General features: G+C 44.8%; 1 long non-coding RNA gene across 1 annotated transcript in view; it reads right to left on the minus strand.

Annotated features, from left to right (window-relative positions):
* Positions 1–339: 339 nt before the first annotated feature.
* LOC144807943 (uncharacterized) overlaps positions 340–26207 on the minus strand; it is a 143690-nt gene continuing 117822 nt past the window's right edge. Inside the window, exon 3 of the long non-coding RNA XR_013606531.1 lies at positions 340–2745. This is a non-coding gene — a long non-coding RNA (uncharacterized LOC144807943). The remainder of the gene's footprint in view (positions 2746–26207) is intronic.

Below are 26207 nucleotides of genomic sequence, written 5' to 3' on the forward strand. Positions count from 1 at the left end.
GTACAAAAAACGTATTTTCCTGACATTTTTGTGGTGGAAAGTTCTGGAATCTGAGTGGAACCACAAAATTCCACCCACTGTGGTGTCGGGTTCAAATCAGGCCTACATACTCTGCTAAACTCTCGAACGCCTTAGTATAGAAGTTGGCACGGACACTGGAAAAGGTAAAAGACAAGTTTATTAAGACCCCATGGGGTGGTGGTACATTCCTACAGCACCCTTCGGCAATGTAAGAAGTAGCACACCGAACATCGGTGCGCGACCTCTTTTATATAGTTTAATAGCAATAAAAAGATAGGCGGTTACAAGTTACACATTTTAGGTACATATAAGGTCATTTTTGGAACACAGCCAGCACGTGGGAGGAGTTCAACGGCACTGGTCAGTTAGTGTGAACATTCCTAAAGAGTGACCAGTTGATGCATAGTGCGCATGTGCGCTTGACCAGTACTAAAAATAGCCTGTTGCCGAGCAGAATAGTGACCATGGGTATCGAGAAAGGACGAAAGGGCACACTGACCACGAGGCAGCGTGTTCATAGGAAACGGAAGTCAGAGGGATTCAAAATGGCCCCCGTTCGTTTTGGTCAAGTTAACAGAAAAGACCGTGTAGCTGTGCTAAACGCTAACTCAGGAGCTGCCAAAACACGACAGACGGCCCTTTTAGCGTTTAGCAAAAGCTACCTCATAGTGGACGTAGTCAGAATGTTCATCCTCAATGTTAATAGCCATTATTTTCAATACTTCATCATTGATCAGTTTCTCTTGCTTATCAATAGCTCGTTTGGACGGAATACAGGCTGTGATACATACAGAACATAATGTAGGGCCACATTGAATACATAGACAAAGGAAAAATAGTACTCCAATAAAAACACAGAGAATCGTTAATAATTTCCAACCCCAAGTACTAAGCAGGGTCCAGAACCAACCAGAAAAGGTCCATGTTCCATTTTCTGGGTGGATCTCAGCAGCTATCTTATGTAATTTTGTAATCGAATCATATACAGAAGGTGAGTTATCTGGTACGTACACGCAACAACTACTTCCGATGACGCGGCATGCTCCACCTCTATCAGCTAGTATCACATCTAGAACCATTCGATTCTGGAGCGCCACAATTCTGGTAATTTGTAATTCCTCAGTAATATTCCCTAAAGCGGAGGCAGTTTCGTTAGCGACTGCTTCCACCACACGCGTAAGCCGCCTTATCTTCCTGCTATTCAGTGCAGCTCCTACGAATGAGAATAACCCCAAATTGAAATCTACATATTGTTGTAAAGTGGTATCAGTCTGGTCTATTTCATCAAGATCTACTGTTCGTTTGACCCTGTTTAGTATGAAATCATGGTACAGAACGTAATCATTGTGGTACATGGGAGGAGCAATAAATACAGGTGGTAATACAAAAGCTATATAACACGTTCCCAACCATCCCAATGGTAGACGATGGTATCCCTTATTTCCACAAATGAAATACGTGTTATGTGAAGCTACAAATGCAATTCCAATTGGTGTATCAAAGGTAAGTGTAATATTACATTCACTGCGGCCTACAGGGATTGTACCTTTATTTCTAATACACAAATCTGCTTTTGTATCAATGACTGTTATCATATGCGAGCTCGTCACATTTATAAGTCTTTGATTCGTATATACACGAGGTGTAGAAACATTGTCCGGACGGTACTCTTCCCATTCAAACTTAGTTCCTTCAGCGTGTGGATAGCCGTCTTTGTCGTTATAACATATTTTATTCAACCGAAAAAGTAGTCCACCTTTCGTTGGCCATCGCAGAGTAAAAAGAAGAGTGTACCAAGCATGACAAGAACCATTATGAGAAAACGGGAGAGGAATGAGTGGTGTTCCTCCCTTCTTCTGATGTCCGGGCAACATTCCACATACCCAACAATTGGACGTGTTGGTCATGTTATGAGTATGATGCAAAATCTTAATAAAGCTGTTATTCAAATAAGTCTGCCTATGTCTTTCTTCGTGAAAAGGCAGAGTGAAATGAAAATGTTCAGATGGACTTGGAGTGGTGGGCAGCAAATGTTCTCGTGCAGGAAACAACAGTTCTATAGTCCAAGCTAATACTGCGATCACCACTACGGTCAAGACAAACAAAACAACACCAAGAATTCTCCCTCTTCGTGTCGAAGGAGATGCCATAGTTCACAAAACAATACTCTTCAAGAAAACAACACTAAGCGGGAAAAGTAAAAACGATGGTTCTGAACCGAGGCTGCCGTTGATTTGTTCTCCGGGATTCAAGACGGGTGTCGCTACACTGGGCAGAACTGATCCCCCCCCCTTGATATTCCCGGCTTCCGTTTCACAAACCTCAGAGCGGTTACCAACCAGTTTCAAAAACACAAAAGGAATCTTATTTCCTGGGGCGTAGATTGTACTTCACTTTATCAGAAACAACGTGGTCCGGGAAGGCTCCCTCCAATTCATCAGGCGTGACAGCTGGGCTCTTTTCTGTATCCAAAATCTTTCTGTAGTCGGATAGCACCACAGGGCTCACCAGATCCGGAGAGACACGTCGGCAGTGCGTTGAATGTATCCACCGCTTCTTGTTAGTGACTCTCACAGCAGTTCGCGTAGCCAGCAGCACTTGCTCAGGGCCATGCCATCTCGGTTCCAAACTGCTGGATCGTTCAAATACTTTGACCATCACGTGGTCCCCAGGGCGGAGATCGTGAGCCTCACCAGTGGAGTTATCAGGGAGCGCCTCTCGAACCTGTTGATGGATAGAAAGCAAATCATTTGTTAATCGTGCCAGATAATCGTTCATCATTATACAAGGCATATCATGTATCAAACGAGGTTTTGGAACTCCCCAAATATTCATAGGCCTTCCAAACACCACTTCGTAGGGTGTGAGGCCAGATCGAGAATGTGGCACTGACCGAATGGACAGTAATGCCAGAGGCAAAGCGTCCGGCCATTTCAGAGATGTAGATGCCACTATCTTTGCTAGCTTCAGCTTCAGAGTTGCATTGTATCGTTCTACTAACCCTGCTGATTGCGGATGAAAGACAGCATGGAATCGTTGCTTGATTCCCAATCCTTTCAGGACGTATTCCACTACTTTTCCAATGAAATGAGGGCCATTATCACTCCACATAAGTTTACAAACACCGTAGCGCGGGAAGTACTCCTTGAGTAACACCTTAGCTGTTGTCAATGCTGTATTGTCTTTCGTAGGGTAAGTCTCAATCCATTTGCTGAAGGCACACACCACTACTAGGACATACTTGAGATTATTACAGCGTTCCAGCTGGATGTAATCCATTTGTAGTACTTCGAATGGTGCAGTAGGTGGAACAAACCCTCCTTTAGGAGTATGAGTCCCTTGTCCAGGATTGTGCTGCAAACATATCAGACAGGTCTGCACTACTCTCTTAGCCGTGCTAGCAATGTCAGCATTTTCCCAAACTCGTGTAAGCAATTTAGTAATTGCGAGAGCTCCAATGTGTGCCAGGCCGTGTGTCATTTGCACCATTGTTTGTAAATAGGCCATGGGTAGTTTCCATCTCTCCATATCTTTACTACGCCAGCAACCCTCATCATCCAATACTCCTTCAGTGGCCCATTTCATACGTTCTGCCTCAGATGCTGACTTCTGTATATCTAGTATTTCTTCTCTAGCATCATGCCACCGCTCAGCTTGTGACTTCACCACATACATGGGGAAATTATTTTGCAGCATAGCGGTCTCTCTCGCAATGCGGTCTGCGAAAGCATTGCCTTGCCCTATTTTGTCCGTCACCTTTTTGTGTGCACTACACTTGACTATTGCAACTTTCTTTGGGCATAACAGTGCATTCAGGAGATCGCGTACCAACTCTCCATGCATGATGTGTACTCCGTGTGAAGTCAGGAATCCTCGTTCCTTCCAAAGTAGGCCAAAATCATGCACTACTCCAAAAGCGTAACGACTATCCGTGTAAATGTTCACACATAGCTCAGCACTTAACTCACATGCTTTCGTTAAGGCTATCAATTCAGCTGCTTGAGCCGATTTCTGGGGTATTCGTGCTGCTTCTACCACGGTCTTAAGTGTCGTGATCGCATAAGCTGCGGAAGTCGTACCATCTGGTAACCTCACACACGATCCATCAACCCACAGTTCCCCATCTACATCTGGAAATGGCGTATCCTGTAAATCGATACGACCCTTTGTCTGTTCCTCAGTCAGAAAAACACAATCATGTTGTTCTTCCTTCTGGGTCTCAGCAACAGGATCCGGCAGTAAAGTAGCAGGATTTAGTGTCGCACATCGCTTTAGTGTGATGTGCGGCGCCAACAATGTTAGCTCATATCCTGTCAAACGGGCACTGGTTAGATGCTGCGTTTTTGTTTGATTCAGTAACGCATCTACCGCATGGGGAACTAGCACCAACAATTTGTGTGACAAAACTATTCCCTCACTTTGTCGTATCGCAACTGCTGTTGCTGCAACTGCTCGAAAACATCCAGGCAATCCTCGAGCCACAGGGTCGAGTACCGCCGAGAAGTATGCACAAGGCCTCTGTTTGTCTCCGTGTGTCTGCACTAACATTGACAATGCGCACCCATCCTTCTCGTGTACATATAATGTAAAGATCTTCGTGTAATCAGGTGTACCCAACACTGGTGCAGAACAAAGAGCTTGTCTCAATTGCTCAAAAGCATTCTGACATTCATCCGTCCATTCAATGGGAATCGGTGTATCTTTAGACAACAATGCCAACAATGGTTTAACGATATGTGAAAAACCCAATATCCATTGCCTACAAAAAGACGTCAAACCTATAAAGGCGCGAACATCCATCTGAGTGCGAGGGACTGGAGTATCTAGGATTGCTTGAATTCGATCTGGTGTCAATGCACGGCCCTCCTTAGACAAAAGATGACCGAGGTAGGTCACCTTTGGTCTACAATATTGTAGCTTTTTCTTCGAAACTTTATGATTATGTTTGGCCAGGAAGGAAAGCAAAGAAAAGGTACTCTTCTCACATTGTTCTGGCGTGTCTGCAGCAAGTAAGATATCGTCTACATATTGAATGAGAACCACTCCCTCTTGTAAGTCAAAGGAATCAAGCTGTCTTTTTAATGCCTGACTATAAATGCTAGGACTTTCAGTATAGCCTTGAGGAATTCGACAGAATCTGTACGATTTATTATTTAATGTAAAGCCGAATAGATATCGACTGTCAGGATGTACAGGGATCGAAAAGAAGGCATTCTTCAAATCGATAACTGTAAAAGTAGTTGCCGTCGATGGAACCAACGTAAGCAACGTGGTGATGTCAGACACCACCGGGTACTGAGGCACTACTATCTTGTTTATTTCCCTCAAATCAATAATGAAACGGTAAACCTTAGCATCTGTATCTCTTTTAAGAATCGGTAAAATTGGGCTATTGCAAACATTGTAGGGGACTTCCTCAACTACTCCTGCCAAAATCAAATCGTTCACAATGTGCATCAAAGCAAGTTCTCCTTCTCTGGAAATCTTATATTGTGGGACACGTGGTAGAGATACTCCCTCCTTTACAGTAATACGTACTGGAGGGATTAACATCTGCCCCACATCCGTGTCTGAAGTGGCCCACAACGTGTTTGGTAAGGAGGCCAATACTTCAGATTCATGGAGAAAACACACTCGCACAAAGTCTGGGTAATTCTCATTCAACACAACTCGCACTCCTTCTGGGGCACAGCGAATAGTAGCTCGAAAGTGTTTTAACATATCGAGTCCAATAATATTATCTGGTGTATTTGGAGACAACAAAAAGGGACATGGGGCAGCAAATTTTTCAACATGAAATGCAACTGGTTGAGACAATGGGCTAGAAGTAGGTGTTCCATCGAACCCTATTGCTGTAATTACCTCGCCAGACAGGGGAGCCCTTGGAACCAAGTATTTGGACAAAGCGCTACGAGTAGCTCCTGTATCGACCAGAAATTGATCAGTGGAACCCAGAACATGTGCTTCTATGTATGGACCCCTTTGATCAACTGGTACCTCAACCGATTCCACACCCCATCCTACGCAATCCTATGCATAATGCTCATCCCGTGGTTCAGCAGGACCACCCTCATTTATCTGATATTGATTGCGGTTATCAAACGTATTATAATCAGACTGACCACGACCCCTTGCTCCATATCCTCCACGATCATTCGTACCATAGCCTCCTCGATCATTCGTGCCATAACCTCCTCTTGACCCTCCATAATAATTCCTAGACCTTCCACTTCCTCGTCCCCTCAAATTACGCTGCTCTCGAAACACCGGACAGTCTGCAATCCAATGCCCAAACTGTTTGCAGTATGCACATTGATTCACAGAAATGTCAGAACGAGGGGGAGGAGCATTACTGTATGATCCTCGCCCTCCTCTGTTATTTCCTCTCGTAGCCTGAACCTGGGCTAACATTACCTTCGTCTTCAAATCCTTTGCTTTCTTTTCACTACTTTCTTTTGCCTCTAATTCCTGTCTTTCATAATATTGAGCCATAGTCAATAAAGAAGCAGGGGTTGCTGTGGTCCATGAACTTTCACTCGCTTTCAATCGTTTCGCAATCTCCGGTAGGAGATTAGCCACATACTTATCAACGAATAAATGCCTGCCAGTATCTTCTGTCAATAATTGACCACTGTAATCATGGAACGCTTCCTCGAAGCGAGAGAAAAAATCGGAAACTGATTCATCCGCTTTCTGCTTACAAGAGGCTAATATAGTCCAATCAATCTTTTTAGCGGGAGCAAGAGTCTTTAGAAGGGAGTTTTGTTAGTATGGCCCCTGGAAGGTCTAATATTAATTGCCACGGCTTACATGCTGGTTCTCTATCTAAATCAGCCTGAACAAGATCTTTCCAAGTGGCCCCGAGAGTCGTGAGGTCATCAAACCTACGAATCGCTCTCCACATATCAGGGGGCAATATCAACCCGAAAAATAGATCAATATCAACTAACGTCATGATACATGAAGAAATTGCACTTTCAACATTTTCATAAAAAGCCGCAGGGTTTTTACGGGGATCAGGTAAAGCATTCTTAAGCGCCATGACATCTGCTCTATTCCAAGGCGTATAAACCCAATTATATACAAAATACCCTTTCGCGTCTTTGGATCTTTTATCATCATCTGTGCCATCCCCTTTATGAGGGACATATAAAGGCGCAGCTTCTCGCATAGGTCTAACATTAATCGCAGCGATCTTATCTGTTTCAAAGATAGGGCATTCTTTGGATATCCCCGTCGCTCCGGACGTAGACAAATTCTTCGACTTTTCCAACTCCCGTAGTCGTGTCGCCTCATTACGCAGTTCAATCAAACGCTTGAAGAAGTCGTCCGCATCTGAAAGAACAAAAAGACCTTTACGAAAATTCTCACGATCCTTGGATATCTCCTTTGGTTCTAACTCGAGAGAATATTTTCTATACCGCTCAACAACTTCATCTCCAAAATGATCTAAAAAATACAGTCGTTCCTTATCAGGCCACTGTTCCATTTGTTCAGTAACGTCAGAAACAGTAACAGTATTAATATTTAGTTTTCGTGCAAATGAACGTAATTCCGCAGCTCGTTCCGCATGTAACCTGGTACGCTGTGTTCGATCACTATCCTCGTCCGAGTCCTCGTTCGGAGCCGTAGGTACGACGTACGGAGGCGGACAACGATCTAGTAATGAAAAATCATCTGTTTCATTAGTAAGGACTGGATAAAAAGGACGCCTGATAGGGAATTGACCATTAACCTGTAAATTGCGTTCTCGTCTCTCCCTCACTTTCTTTTCCTGTAATTCCTTCTCCTGTAGCTGTAAAGCTTTGTCATGTGCAGCCTTCCGCTGCACTTTCTCCGCCAAGGCTTCCTCACGCTTTGCTCGTTCACGCACCTCTTTCTCCCACATACGCACACAATCAAACATATCTTGTCTAGACCTTCGCTGAAACAAACACTGCTCTACATACTGTACCTTTCGAAGGTCAAACGACCCATATAGCGGCCACTGTAATTCACGATCAGTCTTAGTATACTTATGCCATAATGTACTATACATTATAGGTGGAATACCGAATTTGACATACATTTCACGATTTGGAGTCCCCTCTGGGGGAGCCGGCTGCTTTTCACTTAATCGATAATTGGTACCATTTTCAGAACAGCACATCCTACGGAGTGTGCTAAAAACAGGCATGTTCCAAAAAGTACCACGAAAATGTGATACTACAAAAATGTCACCTAACGCGGTGTACCGTTCAAATCAAATAAATCAGAGAAATATCCCTACATGCCTGCCTATGTGAGGTGCACTTCACATATTCAAATTCAAATTCAAAGATTCAAAACGTTAGCTAACAAATTCAAATTCAAATTCAAAGTTTCAAAAAGCCACAGTAAGTGTCAGTAGACTACCTCACCGCTCAAAAGCTTACCAAATATTTTCAACCGTCCAAAGTCCAACTGCCAAGTTCTGTGGTCAAATCAGCCAAAACGGCACATCACGACAATCCAAGATCAGAATCTCAGTCGAGGACCGGCGCCACCTGGGAGGTCAGATCGGAAGGAAGGGAAAACACACCGTGGGTGCCAAGACTCGGGTCACTCAGTGGCAGCGTACGCGTCCATGGCGAGTTTCCTGACCTTCGTCACGACCTCTCCTTCGGGCATCCGAGTCACCGATGAGTCCCTTCGTGGTCGCCAATTGTGGTGTCGGGTTCAAATCAGGCCTACATACTCTGCTAAACTCTCGAACGCCTTAGTATAGAAGTTGGCACGGACACTGGAAAAGGTAAAAGACAAGTTTATTAAGACCCCATGGGGTGGTGGTACATTCCTACAGCACCCTTCGGCAATGTAAGAAGTAGCACACCGAACATCGGTGCGCGACCTCTTTTATATAGTTTAATAGCAATAAAAAGATAGGCGGTTACAAGTTACACATTTTAGGTACATATAAGGTCATTTTTGGAACACAGCCAGCACGTGGGAGGAGTTCAACGGCACTGGTCAGTTAGTGTGAACATTCCTAAAGAGTGACCAGTTGATGCATAGTGCGCATGTGCGCTTGACCAGTACTAAAAATAGCCTGTTGCCGAGCAGAATAGTGACCATGGGTATCGAGAAAGGACGAAAGGGCACACTGACCACGAGGCAGCGTGTTCATAGGAAACGGAAGTCAGAGGGATTCAAAATGGCCCCCGTTCGTTTTGGTCAAGTTAACAGAAAAGACCGTGTAGCTGTGCTAAACGCTAACTCAGGAGCTGCCAAAACACGACACCACCACGTGCTCCCCAAAGTCTTCCAAGAAAAATGGTACCTCACTTGTGTGGGTAGGCTTAGTGCCTGCGACAGGAAGCGGCCCAAAACGCAACATGGGCACACCACATTTTCACAGTGAAAACTGGCCCTTTAGCTGTAGATCTTGAACCCTATCTCTGCCGGCACCTAGGGAAATCTAGCAAAGCTATCTATTTTTGAAACTTAGACACCCAGGGATAACCAGGATGGGATGACTTGACTGACTCTCACCAAGTTCTGTTATCCAGAATCCCTTGCAAACCTTAAAATGTGAAAAAACTAACATTTTCCTCACATTTCTGTGGTAGAAAGTTCTGGAATCTGCATGGATCCACAAAATTACACCCACCCCGCGTTCCCAAAGTCTTCTGAAAAAAATGGTACCTCACTTGTGTGGGTAGGCCTAGTGACCGCCACAGGAAACAACCCAAAATGCACTGTGGACACACCACATTTGCACAATGAAAACTGACCTTTTTTTGGCAAAATGCCTAGCTGTAGATTTTGAACCCTAGCTCTGCCGGTACCTAGGATAATCTACCAAACCGATATATTTCTGAATCCTAGACACCCAGGGAAATCCAAGATGGGGTGACTTGACTGGCTCTCACCAGGTTCTGTTATCCAGAATCCCTTGCAAACCTTAAAATGTGAAAAAACAAACATTTTCCTCACATTTCTGTGGTAGAAAGTTCTGGAATCTGCGTGGATCCTCAAAATTCCACCCACCACATGCTCCCCAAAGTCTTCCAAGAAAATGGTACCTTACTTGTGTGGGTAGGCTTAGTGCCTGCGACAGGAAGCGGCCCAAAACGCAACATGGGCACACCACATTTTCACAGTGAAAACGGGCCCTTTTTTTGCAAAGGGCCTAGCTGTAGATTTTGAACCCTATCTCTGCCGGCCCCTAGGGAAATCTAGCAAAGCTATCTATTTTTGAAACTTAGACACCCAGGGGAAACCAGGATGGGATGACTTGACTGGCTCTCACCAAGTTCTGTTATCCAGAATCCCTTGCAAACCTTAAAATGTGAAAAAACTAACATTTTCCTCACATTTCTGTGGTAGAAAGTTCTGGAATCTGCATGGATCCACAAAATTAGACCCACCCAGCGTTCCCAAAGTCTTCTGAAAAAAATGGTACCTCACTTGTGTGGGTAGGCCTAGTGACCGCCACAGGAAACAACCCAAAATGCACTGTGGACACACCACATTTGCACAATGAAAACTGACCTTTTTTTGGCAAAATGCCTAGCTGTAGATTTTGAACCCTAGCTCTGCCGGTACCTAGGATAATCTACGAAACCGATATATTTCTGAATCCTAGACACCCAGGGAAATCCAAGATGGGGTGACTTGACTGGCTCTCACCAGGTTCTGTTATCCAGAATCCCTTGCAAACCTTAAAAGGTGAAAAAACAAACATTTTCCTCACATTTCTGTGGTGGAAAGTTCTGTAATCTGCGTGGATCCACAAACTTCAACCACCCAGCGTTCCCCAAAGTCTTCAAAGAAAAATGGTACCTCACTTGTGTGTGTAGGTCTAGTGCCCGCGACAGGAAACGGCCCAAAACGCAATGTGGACACACCACATTTTCACATTGAAAACTGACCCTTTTTTTGCTAAGTGGCTAGCTGTAGATTTTGAACCCAAGCTCTGCGGGCACCTAGGGAAACCTAGCAAACCTTTACATTTTTGAAAACTACACATGCAGGGAAATCCAGAATGGGGTGACTGGCTTGGCTGCCACCAGGTTCTCTTACCCAGTATCCCTTGCAAACCTAAAAATGTGTAAAAAAAACCACATTTTGCTAACATTTCTGTGGTGGAAAGCTCTGAAATCTGCGTGGATCCACAAAATTCTACCCACCCAGCGTTCCCCAAAGTCTTCAAAGAAAAATGGTACCTCACTTGTGTGTGTAGGTCTAGTGCCCGCGACAGGAAACGGCCCAAAACGCAATGTGGACACACCACATTTTCACATTGAAAACTGACCCTTTTTTTGCTAAGTGGCTAGCTCTAGATTTTTAACCCTAGCTCTGCCGGCACCTAGGGAAACCCAGCAAACCTTTACATTTTTGAAAACTAGACACCCAAGGGAATTCAGGATGCGGTGACTTGACTGGCTCTCACCAGGTTCTGTTACCCAGAATCTCTTTCAAACCTAAAACTTTGTAAAAAATATATATTTTCCAGACATTTCTGTAGTGGAAAGTTATGGAATCTGCGTGGATCCTCAAAATTCCACCCACCACATGCTCCCCAAAGTCTTCCAAGAAAAAGGTACCTCACTTGTGTGGGTAGGCCTAGTGCCCGCGACAGGAAGCGGCCCAAAACGCAACGTGGACACATCACATTTTCACAGTGAAAACTGGCCCTTTTTTTGCAAAGTGCCTAGTGGTAGATTTTGAACCCGAGCTCTGCCGGCACCTAGGGAAACCTAGCAAACCTTAAAATGTTTTAAAAAATAGACACCCAGGTGAATCCAGAATGGGGTGACTTGACTGGCTCTCACCAGGTTCTGTTACCCAGAATCCCTTGCAAACCTGAAAATGTGTTCAAAAAACTTATTTTCCTGATATTTTTGTGGTGGAAAGTTCTGGAATCTGAGTGGATCCACAAAATTCCACCCACCACGTGCTCCCCAAAGTCTTCCAAGAAAAATGGTACCTCACTTGTGTGGGTAGGCCTAGTGCCTGCGACAGGAAGCGGCCCAAAACGCAACATGGGCACACCACATTTTCACAGTGAAAACCGGCCTTTTTTTTTGCAAAGTGCCTAGCTGTAGATTTTGAACCCTATCTCTGCCGGCACCTCGGGAAATCTAGCAAAGCTATCTATTTTTGAAACTTAGACACCCAGGGGAATCCAGGATGGGGTGACTTGGCTGGCTCTCACCAGGTTCTGTTATCCAGAATCCCTTGCAAACCTTAAAATGTGAAAAAACAAACATTTTCCTCACATTTCTGTGGTAGAAAGTTCTGGAATCTGCGTGGATCCTCAAATTCCACCCACCACATGCTCCCCAAAGTCTTCCAAGAAAAGGGTACCTCACTTGTGTGGGTAGGCCTAGTGCCCGCGACAGGAAGCGGCCCAAAACGCAACGTGGACACACCACATTTTCAAAGTGAAAACTGGCCCTTTTTTTGCAAAGTGCCTAGTGGTAGATTTTGAACCCTAGCTCTGACCGCACCTAGGGAAACCTAGCAAACATTTAAATGTTTTAAAAAATAGACACCCAGGTGAATCCAGAATGGGGTGACTTGACTGGCTCTCACCAGGTTCTGTTACCCAGAATCCCTTGCAAACCTGAAAATTTGTACAAAAACACGTATTTTCCTGACATTTTTGTGGTGGAAAGTTCTGGAATCTGAGTGGATCCACAAAATTCCAACCACCACGTGCTCCCCAAAGTCTTCCAAGAAAAATGGTACCTCACTTGTGTGGGTAGGCCTAGTGCCCGCGACAGGAAGCGGCCCAAAACGCAACGTGGGTACACCACATTTTCACAGTGAAAACAGGCCCTTTTTTTGCAAAGTGCCTAGCTGTAGATTTTGAACCCTATCTCTGCCGATAGCTAGGGAAATCTAGCAAAGCTATCTATTTTTGAAACTTAGACACCCAGGGAAATCCAGGATGGGGTGACTTGACTGGCTCTCACCAGTTTCTGTTATCCAGAATCCCTTGCAAACCTTAAAATGTGAAAAAACAAACATTTTCCTCATATTTCTGTGGTAAAAAGTTCTGGAATCTGCATGGATCCACAAAATTACACCCACCCCGCGTTCCCAAAGTCTTCTGAAAAAAATGGTACCTCACTTGTGTGGGTAGGCCTAGTGACCGCCACAGGAAACAACCCAAAATGCACTGTGGACACACCACATTTGCACAATGAAAACTGACCTTTTTTTGGCAGAATGCCTAGCTGTAGATTTTGAACCCTAGCTCTGCCGGTACCTAGGATAATCTACCAAACTGATATATTTCTGAATCCTACACACCCAGGGAAATCCAAGATGGGGTGACTTGACTGCCTCTCACCAGGTTCTGTTATCCAGAATCCCTTGCAAACCTTAAAAGGTGAAAAAACAAACATTTTCCTCACATTTCTGTGGTGGAAAGTTCTGGAATCTGTGTGGATTCACAAACTTCAACCACCCAGCGTTCCCCAAAGTCTTCAAAGAAAAATGGTACCTCACTTGTGTGTGTAGGTCTAGTGCCCGCGACAGGAAACGGCCCAAAACGCAATGTGGACACACCACATTTTCACATTGAAAACTGACCCTTTTTTTGCTAAGTGGCTAGCTGTAGATTTTGAACCCAAGCTCTGCGGGCACCTAGGGAAACCTAGCAAACCTTTACATTTTTGAAAACTAGACATGCAGGGAAATCCAGAATGGGGTGACTGGCTTGGCTGCCACCAGGTTCTCTTACCCAGTATCCCTTGCAAACCTAAAAATGTGTTAAAAAAAACACATTTTGCTAACATTTCTGTGGTGGAAAGCTCTGAAATCTGCGTGGATCCACAAAATTCTACCCACCCCGCGTTCCCCAAAGTCTTTTGAGAAAAATGGTACCTCACTTGTGTGGGTAGGCCTAGTGCCCGTAACAGGGAGTGGATCAAAACGCAACACAGACACACCACATTTTCACAGTGAAAACTGACCCTTTTTTTTGCAAAGTGCCTAGCTGTAGATTTTTAACCCTAGCTCTGCCGGCACCCAGGGAAACCTAACAAACCTTTACATTTCTGAATCCTAGACACCCAGGGGAATCCAAGAAGGGGTGACTTGACTGGCTCTTACCAGGTTCTGTTACCCAGAATCCCTTGCAGACCTTAAAATGTGAAAAAACTAACATTTTCCTCACATTTCTGTGGTGGAAAGTTCTGGAATCTGTGTGGATTCACAAACTTCAACCACCCAGCGTTTCCCAAAGTTTTCTAAGAAAAATGGTACCTCACTTGTGTGTGTAGGTCTAGTGCCCGCGTCAGGAAACGGCCCAAAACGCAATGTAGACAAACCACATTTTCACAGTGAAAACTGACCCTTTTTTTTACAAAGTGGCTAGCTGTAGATTTTTAACCCTAGCTCTGCCAGCACCTAGGGAAACCCAGCAAACCTTTACATTTTTGAAAACTAGACACCCAAGGGAATTCAGGATGCGGTGACTTGACTGGCTCTCACCAGGTTCTGTTACCCAGAATCTCTTTCAAACCTAAAACTTTGTAAAAAATACATATTTTCCAGACATTTCTGTAGTGGAAAGTTATGGAATCTGCGTGGATCCTCAAAATTCCACCCACCACATGCTCCCCAAAGTCTTCCAAGAAAAAGGTACTCACTTGTGTGGGTAGGCCTAGTGCCTGCGTCAGGAAGCGGCCCAAAACGCAACATGGGCACACCACATTTTCACAGTGAAAACGGGCCCTTTTTTTGCAAAGTGCCTAGTGGTAGATTTTGAACCCTAGCTCTGCCGGCACCTAGGGAAACCTAGCAAACCTTGAAATGTTTTGAAAAAGTAGACACCCAGGTGAATCCAGAATGGGGTGACTTGACTGGCTCTCACCAGGTTCTGTTACCCAGAATCCCTTGCAAACCTGAAAATTTGTTCAAAAAACGTATTTTCCTGACATTTTTGTGGTGGAAAGTTCTGGAATCTGAGTGGATCCACAAAATTCCACCCACCACGTGCTCCCCAAAGTCATCCAAGAAAAATGGTACCTCACTTGTGTGGGTAGGCCTAGTGCCTGCGTCAGGAAGCGGCCCAAAATGCAACATGGGCACACCACATTTTCACAGTGAAAACGGGCCCTTTTTTTGCAAAGTGCCTAGCTGTAGATTTTGAACCCTATCTCTGCCGGCACCTAGGGAAAACTAGCAAAGCTATCTATTTTTGAAACTTAGACACCCAGCAGAATCCAGGATGGGGTGACTTGACTGGCTCTCACCAGGTTCTGTTATCCAGAATCCCTTGCAAACCTTAAAATGTAAAAAAAAAAACATTTTCCTCACATTTCTGTGGTAGAAAGTTCTGGAATCTGCGTGGATCCTCAAAATTCCACCCACCACATGCTCCCCAAAGTCTTCCAAGAAAAAGGTACCTCACTTGTGTCAGTAGGCCTAGTGCCCGTGACAGGAAGCGGCCCAAAACGCAACGTGGACACACCACATTTTCAAAGTGAAAACTGGCCCTTTTTTTGCAAAGTGCCTAGTGGTAGATTTTGAACCCTAGCTCTGCCGGCACCTAGGGAAACCTAGCAAACATTGAAATGTTTTAAAAAATAGACAGCCAGGTGAATCCAGAATGGGGTGACTTGACTGGCTCTCACCAGGTTCTGTTACCCAGAATCCCTTGCAAACCTGAAAATTTTTACAAAAAACGTATTTTCCTGACATTTTTGTGGTGGAAAGTACTGGAATCTGAGTGGATCCACAAAATTCTACCCACCCCGCGTTCCCCAAAGTCTTTTGAGAAAAATGGTACCTCACTTGTGTGGGTAGGCCTAGTGCCCGCGACAGGAAGCGGCCCAAAACGCAACGTGGACACACCACATTTTCACAGTGAAAACTGGCCCTTTTTTGCAAAGTGACTAGTTGTAGATTTTGAACCCTAGCTCTGCCGGCACCTAGGGAAACCTAGCAAACCTTGAAATGTTTTAAAAAAGTAGACACCCAGGTGAATCCAGAATGGGGTGACATGACTGGCTCTCACCAGGTTCTGTTACCCAGAATCCCTTGCAAACCTGAAAATTTGTTCAAAAAACGTATTTTCCTGACATTTTTGTGGTGGAAAGTTCTGGAATCTGAGTGGATCCACAAAATTCCACCCACCACGTGCTCCCCAAAGTCTTCCAAGAAAAATGGTACCTCACTTGTGTGGGTAGGCCTAGTGCCTGCGACAGGAAGCGGCCCAAAACGCAACATGGGCACACCACATTTTCACAGTGAAAACGGGCCCTTTTTTTGCAAAGGGCCTAGCTGTAGATTTTGAACCCTATCTCTGCCGGCACCTAGGGAAATCTAGCAAAGCTATCTATTTTTGAAACTTAGACACCCAGGGGAATCCAGGATGGGGTGACTTGACTGGCTCTCACCAGGTTCTGTTATCCAGAATCCCTTGCAAACCTTAAAATGTGAAAAAACAAACATTTTCCTCACATTTCTGTGGTAGAAAGTTCTGGAATCTGCGTGGATCCTCAAAATTCCACCTACCACATGCTCCCCAAAGTCTTCCAAGAAAATGGTACCTTACTTGTGTGGGTAGGCTTAGTGCCTGCGACAGGAAGCGGCCCAAAACGCAACATGGGCACACCACATTTTCACAGTGAAAACGGGCCCTTTTTTTGCAAAGGGCCTAGCTGTAGATTTTGAACCCTATCTCTGCCGGCACCTAGGGAAATCTAGCAAAGCTATCTATTTTTGAAACTTAGACACCCAGGGGAAACCAGGATGGGATGACTTGACTGGCTCTCACCAAGTTCTGTTATCCAGAATCCCTTGCAAACCTTAAAATGTGAAAAAACAAACATTTTCCTCACATTTCTGTGGTAGAAAGTTCTGGAATCTGCATGGATCCACAAAATTACACCCACCCCGCGTTCCCAAAGTCTTCTGAAAAAAATGGTACCTCACTTGTGTGGGTAGGCCTAGTGACCGCCACAGGAAACAACCCAAAATGCACTGTGGACACACCACATTTGCACAATGAAAACTGACCTTTTTTTGGCAAAATGCCTAGCTGTAGATTTTGAACCCTAGCTCTGCCGGTACCTAGGATAATCTACCAAACCGATATATTTCTGAATCCTAGACACCCAGGGAAATCCAAGATGGGGTGACTTGACTGCCTCTCACTAGGTTCTGTTATCCAGAATCCCTTGCAAACCTTAAAAGGTGAAAAAACAAACATTTTCCTCACATTTCTGTGGTGGAAAGTTCTGGAATCTGTGTGGATTCACAAACTTCAACCACCCAGCGTTTCCCAAAGTTTTCTAAGAAAAATGGTACCTCACTTGTGTGTGTAGGTCTAGTGCCCGCGTCAGGAAACGGCCCAAAACGCAATGTAGACAAACCACATTTTCACAGTGAAAACTGACCCTTTTTTTTACAAAGTGGCTAGCTGTAGATTTTTAACCCTAGCTCTGCCGGCACCTAGGGAAACCCAGCAAACCTTTACATTTTTGAAAACTAGACACCCAAGGGAATTCAGGATGCGGTGACTTGACTGGCTCTCACCAGGTTCTGTTACCCGGAATCTCTTTCAAACCTAAAACTTTGTAAAAAATATATATTTTCCAGACATTTCTGTAGTGGAAAGTTATGGAATCTGCGTGGATCCTCAAAATTCCACCCACCACATGCTCCCCAAAGTCTTCCAAGAAAAAGGTACCTCACTTGTGTGGGTAGGCCTAGTGCCCGCGACAGGAAGCGGCCCAAAACGCAACGTGGACACATCACATTTTCACAGTGAAAACTGGCCCTTTTTTTGCAAAGTGCCTAGTGGTATTTTTTTAACCCTAGCTCTGCCGGCACCTAGGGAAACCTAGCAAACCTTGAAATGTTTTAAAAAATAGACACCCAGGTGAATCCAGAATGGGGTGACTTGACTGGCTCTCACCAGGTTCTGTTACCCAGAATCCCTTGCAAACCTGAAAATGTGTTCAAAAAACGTATTTTCCTGATATTTTTGTGGTGGAAAGTTCTGGAATCTGAGTGGATCCACAAAATTCCACCCACCACGTGCTCCCCAAAGTCTTCCAAGAAAAATGGTACCTCACTTGTGTGGGTAGGCCTAGTGCCTGCGACAGGAAGCGGCCCAAAACGCAACATGGGCACACCACATTTTCACAGTGAAAACGGGCCTTTTTTTTTGCAAAGTGCCTAGCTGTAGATTTTGAACCCTATCTCTGCCGGCACCTCGGGAAATCTAGCAAAGCTATCTATTTTTGAAACTTAGACACCCAGGGGAATCCAGGATGGGGTGACTTGGCTGGCTCTCACCAGGTTCTGTTATCCAGAATCCCTTGCAAACCTTAAAATGTGAAAAAACAAACATTTTCCTCACATTTCTTTGGTAGAAAGTTCTGGAATCTGCGTGGATCCTCAAATTCCACCCACCACATGCTCCCCAAAGTCTTCCAAGAAAAGGGTACCTCACTTGTGTGGGTAGGCCTAGTGCCCGCGACAGGAAGCGGCCCAAAACGCAACGTGGACACACCACATTTTCAAAGTGAAAACTGGCCCTTTTTTTGCAAAGTGCCTAGTGGTAGATTTTGAACCCTAGCTCTGACCGCACCTAGGGAAACCTAGCAAACATTTAAATGTTTTAAAAAATAGACACCCAGGTGAATCCAGAATGGGGTGACTTGACTGGCTCTCACCAGGTTCTGTTACCCAGAATCCCTTGCAAACCTGAAAATTTGTACAAAAAACGTATTTTCCTGACATTTTTGTGGTGGAAAGTTCTGGAATCTGAGTGGATCCACAAAATTCCACCCACCACGTGCTCCCCAAAGTCTTCCAAGAAAAATGGTACCTCACTTGTGTGGGTAGGCCTAGTGCCCGCGACAGGAAGCGGCCCAAAACGCAACGTGGGCACACCACATTTTCACAGTGAAAACAGGCCCTTTTTTTGCAAAGTGCCTAGCTGTAGATTTTGAACCCTATCTCTGCCGATAGCTAGGGAAATCTAGCAAAGCTATCTATTTTTGAAACTTAGACACCCAGGGGAATCCAGGATGGGGTGACTTGACTGGCTCTCATCAGTTTCTGTTATCCAGAATCCCTTGCAAACCTTAAAATGTGAAAAAACAAACATTTTCCTCACATTTCTGTGGTAGAAAGTTCTGGAATCTGCGTGGATCCTCAAAATTCCACCTACCACATGCTCCCCAAAGTCTTCCAAGAAAATGGTACCTTACTTGTGTGGGTAGGCTTAGTGCCTGCGACAGGAAGCGGCCCAAAACGCAACATGGGCACACCACATTTTCACAGTGAAAACGGGCCCTTTTTTTGCAAAGGGCCTAGCTGTAGATTTTGAACCCTATCTCTGCCGGCACCTAGGGAAATCTAGCAAAGCTATCTATTTTTGAAACTTAGACACCCAGGGGAAACCAGGATGGGATGACTTGACTGGCTCTCACCAAGTTCTGTTATCCAGAATCCCTTGCAAACCTTAAAATGTGAAAAAACAAACATTTTCCTCACATTTCTGTGGTAGAAAGTTCTGGAATCTGCATGGATCCACAAAATTACACCCACCCCGCGTTCCCAAAGTCTTCTGAAAAAAATGGTACCTCACTTGTGTGGGTAGGCCTAGTGACCGCCACAGGAAACAACCCAAAATGCACTGTGGACACACCACATTTGCACAATGAAAACTGACCTTTTTTTGGCAAAATGCCTAGCTGTAGATTTTGAACCCTAGCTCTGCCGGTACCTAGGATAATCTACCAAACCGATATATTTCTGAATCCTAGACACCCAGGGAAATCCAAGATGGGGTGACTTGACTGCCTCTCACTAGGTTCTGTTATCCAGAATCCCTTGCAAACCTTAAAAGGTGAAAAAACAAACATTTTCCTCACATTTCTGTGGTGGAAAGTTCTGGAATCTGTGTGGATTCACAAACTTCAACCACCCAGCGTTTCCCAAAGTTTTCTAAGAAAAATGGTACCTCACTTGTGTGTGTAGGTCTAGTGCCTGCGTCAGGAAACGGCCCAAAACGCAATGTAGACAAACCACATTTTCACAGTGAAAACTGACCCTTTTTTTTACAAAGTGGCTAGCTGTAGATTTTTAACCCTAGCTCTGCCGGCACCTAGGGAAACCCAGCAAACCTTTACATTTTTGAAAACTAGACACCCAAGGGAATTCAGGATGCGGTGACTTGACTGGCTCTCACCAGGTTCTGTTACCCGGAATCTCTTTCAAACCTAAAACTTTGTAAAAAATATATATTTTCCAGACATTTCTGTAGTGGAAAGTTATGGAATCTGCGTGGATCCTCAAAATTCCACCCACCACATGCTCCCCAAAGTCTTCCAAGAAAAAGGTACCTCACTTGTGTGGGTAGGCCTAGTGCCCGCGACAGGAAGCGGCCCAAAACGCAACGTGGACACATCACATTTTCACAGTGAAAACTGGCCCTTTTTTTGCAAAGTGCCTAGTGGTATTTTTTTAACCCTAGCTCTGCCGGCACCTAGGGAAACCTAGCAAACCTTGAAATGTTTTAAAAAATAGACACCCAGGTGAATCCAGAATGGGGTGACTTGACTGGCTCTCACCAGGTTCTGTTACCCAGAATCCCTTGCAAACCTGAAAATGTGTTCAAAAAACGTATTTTCCTGATATTTTTGTGGTGGAAAGTTCTGGAATCTGAGTGGATCCACAAAATTCCACCCACCACGTGCTCCCCAAAGTCTTCCAAGAAAAATGGTACCTCACTTGTGTGGGTAGGCCTAGTGCCTGCGACAGGAAGCGGCCCAAAACGCAACATGGGCACACCACATTTTCACAGTGAAAACGGGCCTTTTTTTTTGCAAAGTGCCTAGCTGTAGATTTTGAACCCTATCTCTGCCGGCACCTCGGGAAATCTAGCAAAGCTATCTATTTTTGAAACTTAGACACCCAGGGGAATCCAGGATGGGGTGACTTGGCTGGCTCTCACCAGGTTCTGTTATCCAGAATCCCTTGCAAACCTTAAAATGTGAAAAAACAAACATTTTCCTCACATTTCTTTGGTAGAAAGTTCTGGAATCTGCGTGGATCCTCAAATTCCACCCACCACATGCTCCCCAAAGTCTTCCAAGAAAAGGGTACCTCACTTGTGTGGGTAGGCCTAGTGCCCGCGACAGGAAGCGGCCCAAAACGCAACGTGGACACACCACATTTTCAAAGTGAAAACTGGCCCTTTTTTTGCAAAGTGCCTAGTGGTAGATTTTGAACCCTAGCTCTGACCGCACCTAGGGAAACCTAGCAAACATTTAAATGTTTTAAAAAATAGACACCCAGGTGAATCCAGAATGGGGTGACTTGACTGGCTCTCACCAGGTTCTGTTACCCAGAATCCCTTGCAAACCTGAAAATTTGTACAAAAAACGTATTTTCCTGACATTTTTGTGGTGGAAAGTTTTGGAATCTGAGTGGATCCACAAAATTCCACCCACCACGTGCTCCCCAAAGTCTTCCAAGAAAAATGGTACCTCACTTGTGTGGGTAGGCCTAGTGCCCGCGACAGGAAGCGGCCCAAAACGCAACGTGGGCACACCACATTTTCACAGTGAAAACAGGCCCTTTTTTTGCAAAGTGCCTAGCTGTAGATTTTGAACCCTATCTCTGCCGATAGCTAGGGAAATCTAGCAAAGCTATCTATTTTTGAAACTTAGACACCCAGGGGAATCCAGGATGGGGTGACTTGACTGGCTCTCATCAGTTTCTGTTATCCAGAATCCCTTGCAAATCTTAAAATGTGAAAAAACAAACATTTTCCTCATATTTCTGTGGTAAAAAGTTCTGGAATCTGCATGGATCCACAAAATTACACCCACCCCGCGTTCCCAAAGTCTTCTGAAAAAAATGGTACCTCACTTGTGTGGGTAGGCCTAGTGACCGCCACAGGAAACAACCCAAAATGCACTGTGGACACACCACATTTGCACAATGAAAACTGACCTTTTTTGGCAGAATGCCTAGCTGTAGATTTTGAACCCTAGCTCTGCCGGTACCTAGGATAATCTACCAAACCGATATATTTCTGAATCCTAGACACCCAGGGAAATCCAAGATGGGGTGACTTGACTGCCTCTCACTAGGTTCTGTTATCCAGAATCCCTTGCAAACCTTAAAAGGTGAAAAAACAAACATTTTCCTCACATTTCTGTGGTGGAAAGTTCTGGAATCTATGTGGATTCACAAACTTCAACCACCCAGCGTTCCCCAAAGTCTTCAAAGAAATATGGTACCTCACTTGTGTGTGTAGGTCTAGTGCCCGCGACAGGAAACGGCCCAAAACGCAATGTGGACACACCACATTTTAACATTGAAAACTGACCCTTGTTTTTGCTAAGTGGCTAGCTGTAGATTTTGAACCCAAGCTCTGCGGGCACCTAGGGAAACCTAGCAAACCTTTACATTTTTGAAAACTAGACATGCAGGGAAATCCAGAATGGGGTGACTGGCTTGGCTGCCACCAGGTTCTCTTACCCAGTATCCCTTGCAAACCTAAAAATGTGTTAAAAAAACACATTTTGCTAACATTTCTGTGGTGGAAAGCTCTGAAATCTGCGTGGATCCACAAAATTCTACCCACCCCGCGTTCCCCAAAGTCTTTTGAGAAAAATGGTACCTCACTTGTGTGGGTAGGCCTAGTGCCCGTAACAGGGAGTGGATCAAAACGCAACACAGACACACCACATTTTCACAGTGAAAACTGACCCTTTTTTTTGCAAAGTGCCTAGCTGTAGATTTTTAACCCTACCTCTGCCGGCACCCAGGGAAACCTAGCAAACCTTTACATTTCTGAAAACTACACAGCCAGGGGAATCCAGGATGCAGTGACTTGACTGGCTCTCACCAGGTTCTGTGACCCAGAATCTCTTTCAAACCAAAAACTCTGTAAAAAAAACATATTTTCCAGACATTTCAGTGGTGGAAAGTTATGGAATCTCGTGGATCCTCAAAATTCCACCCACCCCGCATTCCTCAAAGTCTTCCAAGAAAAATTGTACATCACTTGTGTGGGTATGCCTAGTGCCTGCGACAGGAAGCAGCCCAAAACGCAACGTGGGCACACCACATTTTCACAGTGAAAACGGACCTGTTTTTTGCAAAATGCCTAGCTGTAGATTTTGAACCCTAGCTCTGCCGGTACCTTGGATAACCTACCAAACCTATATATTTCTGAATCCTAGACACCCAGGGGAATCCAAGAAGGGGTGACTTGACTGGCTCTTACCAGGTTCTGTTACCCAGAATCCCTTGCAGACCGTAAAATGTGAAAAAACAAACATTTTCTTCACATTTCTGTGGTGGAAAGTTCTGGAATCTGTGTGGATTCACAAACTTCAACCACCCAGCGTTTCCCAAAGTTTTCTAAGAAAAATGGTACCTCACTTGTGTGTGTAGGTCTAGTGCCCGCGACAGGAAACAGCCCAAAAGGCAAAGTGGACAAACCACATTTTCACAGTGAAAACGGACCCTTTTTTTTTACAAAGTGGCTAGCTGTAGATTTTTAACCCTAGCTCTGCCGGCACCTAGGGAAACCCAGCAAACCTTTACATTTTTGAAAACTAGACACCCAAGGAAATTCAGGATGTGGTGACTTGACTGGCTCTCACCAGGTTCTGTTACCCAGAATCTCTTTCAAACCTAAAACTTTGTAAAAAATATATATTTTCCAGACATTTCTGTAGTGGAAAGTTATGGAATCTGCGTGGATCCTCAAAATTCCACCCACCACATGCGCCCCAAAGTCTTCCAAGAAAAAGGTACCTCACTTGTGTGGGTAGGCCTAGTGCCCGCGACAGGAAGCGGCCCAAAACGCAACGTGGACACACCACATTTTCACAGTGAAAACTGGCCCTTTTTTTGCAAAGTGCCTAGTGGTAGATTTTGAACCCTAGCTCTGCCCGCACCTAGGGAAACCTAGCAAACCTTGAAATGTTTTAAAAAAGTAGACACCCAGGTGAATCCAGAATGGGGTGACTTGACTGGCTCTCACCAGGTTCTGTTACCCAGAATCCCTTGCAAACCTGAAAATTTGTACAAAAAACGTATTTTCCTGACATTTTTGTGGTGGAAAGTTCTGGAATCTGAGTGGATCCACAAAATTCCACCCACCACGTGCTCCCCAAAGTCTTCCAAGAAAAATGGTCCCTCACTTGTGTGGGTAGGCCTAGTGCCTGCGTCAGGAAGCGGCCCAAAACGCAACATGGGCACACCACATTTTCACAGTGAAAACGGGCCCTTTTTTTGCAAAGTGCCTAGCTGTAGATTTTGAACCCTATCTCTGCCGGCACCTAGGGAAATCTAGCAAAGCTATCTATTTTTGAAACTTAGACACCCAGGGGAATCCAGGATGGGGTGACTTGACTGGCTCTCACCAGGTTCTGTTATCCAGAATCCCTTGCAAACCTTAAAATGTGAAAAAACAAACATTTTCCTCACATTTCTGTGGTAGAAAGTTCTGGAATCTGCATGGATCCACAAAATTACACCCACCCCGCGTTCCCAAAGTCTTCTGAAAAAAATGGTACCTCACTTGTGTGGGTAGGCCTAGTGACCGCCACAGGAAACAACCCAAAATGCACTGTGGACACACCACATTTGCACAATGAAAACTGACCTTTTTTGGCAAAATGCCTAGCTGTAGATTTTGAACCCTAGCTCTGCCGGTACCTAGGATAATCAACCAAACCGATATATTTAAGAATCCTAGACACCCAGGGAAATCTAAGATGGGGTGACTTGACTTGCTCTCACCAGGTTCATTTATTCAGAATCCCTTGTAAACCTTAATAGGTGAAAAAACAAACATTTTCCTCACATTTCTGTGGTGGAAAGTTCTGGAATCTGCGTGGATCCACAAACTTCAACCACCCAGCGTTCCCCAAAGTCTTCAAAGAAAAATGGTACCTCACTTGTGTGTGTAGGTCTAGTGCCCGCGACACGAAACGGCCCAAAACGCAATGTGGACACACCACATTTTCACATTGAAAACTGACCCTTTTTTTGCTAAGTGGCTAGCTGTAGATTTTTAACCCAATCTCTGCGGACACCTAGGGAAACCTAGCAAACCTTTACATTGTTGAAAACTAGACATGCTGGGAAATCCAGGATGGGGTGACTGGCTTGGCTGCCACCAGGTTCTCTTACCCAGGATCCCTTGCAAACCTAAAAATGTGTCAAAAAAACACATTTTGCTAACATTTCTGTGGTGGAAAGCTCTGAAATCTGTGTGGATCCACAAAATTCTACCCACCCCGCGTTCCCAAAGTCTTCTGAAAAAAATGGTACCTCACTTGTGTGGGTAGGCCTAGTGACCGCCACAGGAAACAACCCAAAATGCACTGTGGACACACCACATTTGCACAATGAAAACTGACCTTTTTTTGGCAAAATGCCTAGCTGTAGATTTTGAACCCTAGCTCTGCCGGTACCTAGGATAATCTACCAAACCGATATATTTCTGAATCCTAGACACCCAGGGAAATCCAAGATGGGGTGACTTGACTGGCTCTCACCAGGTTCTGTTATCCAGAATCCCTTGCAAACCTTAAAATGTGAAAAAACAAACATTTTCCTCACATTTCTGTGGTAGAAAGTTCTGGAATCTGCGTGGATCCTCAAAATTCCACCCACCACATGCTCCCCAAAGTCTTCCAAGAAAATGGTACCTTACTTGTGTGGGTAGGCTTAGTGCCTGCGACAGGAAGCGGCCCAAAACGCAACATGGGCACACCACATTTTCACAGTGAAAACGGGCCCTTTTTTTGCAAAGGGCCTAGCTGTAGATTTTGAACCCTATCTCTGCCGGCCCCTAGGGAAATCTAGCAAAGCTATCTATTTTTGAAACTTAGACACCCAGGGGAATCCAGGATGGGGTGACTTGGCTGGCTCTCACCAGGTTCTGTTATCCAGAATCCCTTGCAAACCTTAAAATGTAAAAAAAAAAACATTTTCCTCACATTTCTGTGGTAGAAAGTTCTGGAATCTGCGTGGATCCTCAAAATTCCACCCACCACATGCTCCCCAAAGTCTTCCAAGAAAAAGGTACCTCACTTGTGTCAGTAGGCCTAGTGCCCGTGACAGGAAGCGGCCCAAAACGCAACGTGGACACACCACATTTTCAAAGTGAAAACTGGCCCTTTTTTTGCAAAGTGCCTAGTGGTAGATTTTGAACCCTA

The sequence above is a fragment of the Lissotriton helveticus genome, chromosome 1_2, assembly GCF_964261635.1.
Source record: "Lissotriton helveticus chromosome 1_2, aLisHel1.1, whole genome shotgun sequence".
In the NCBI taxonomy this organism is placed as follows: Eukaryota; Metazoa; Chordata; class Amphibia; order Caudata; family Salamandridae; genus Lissotriton; species Lissotriton helveticus.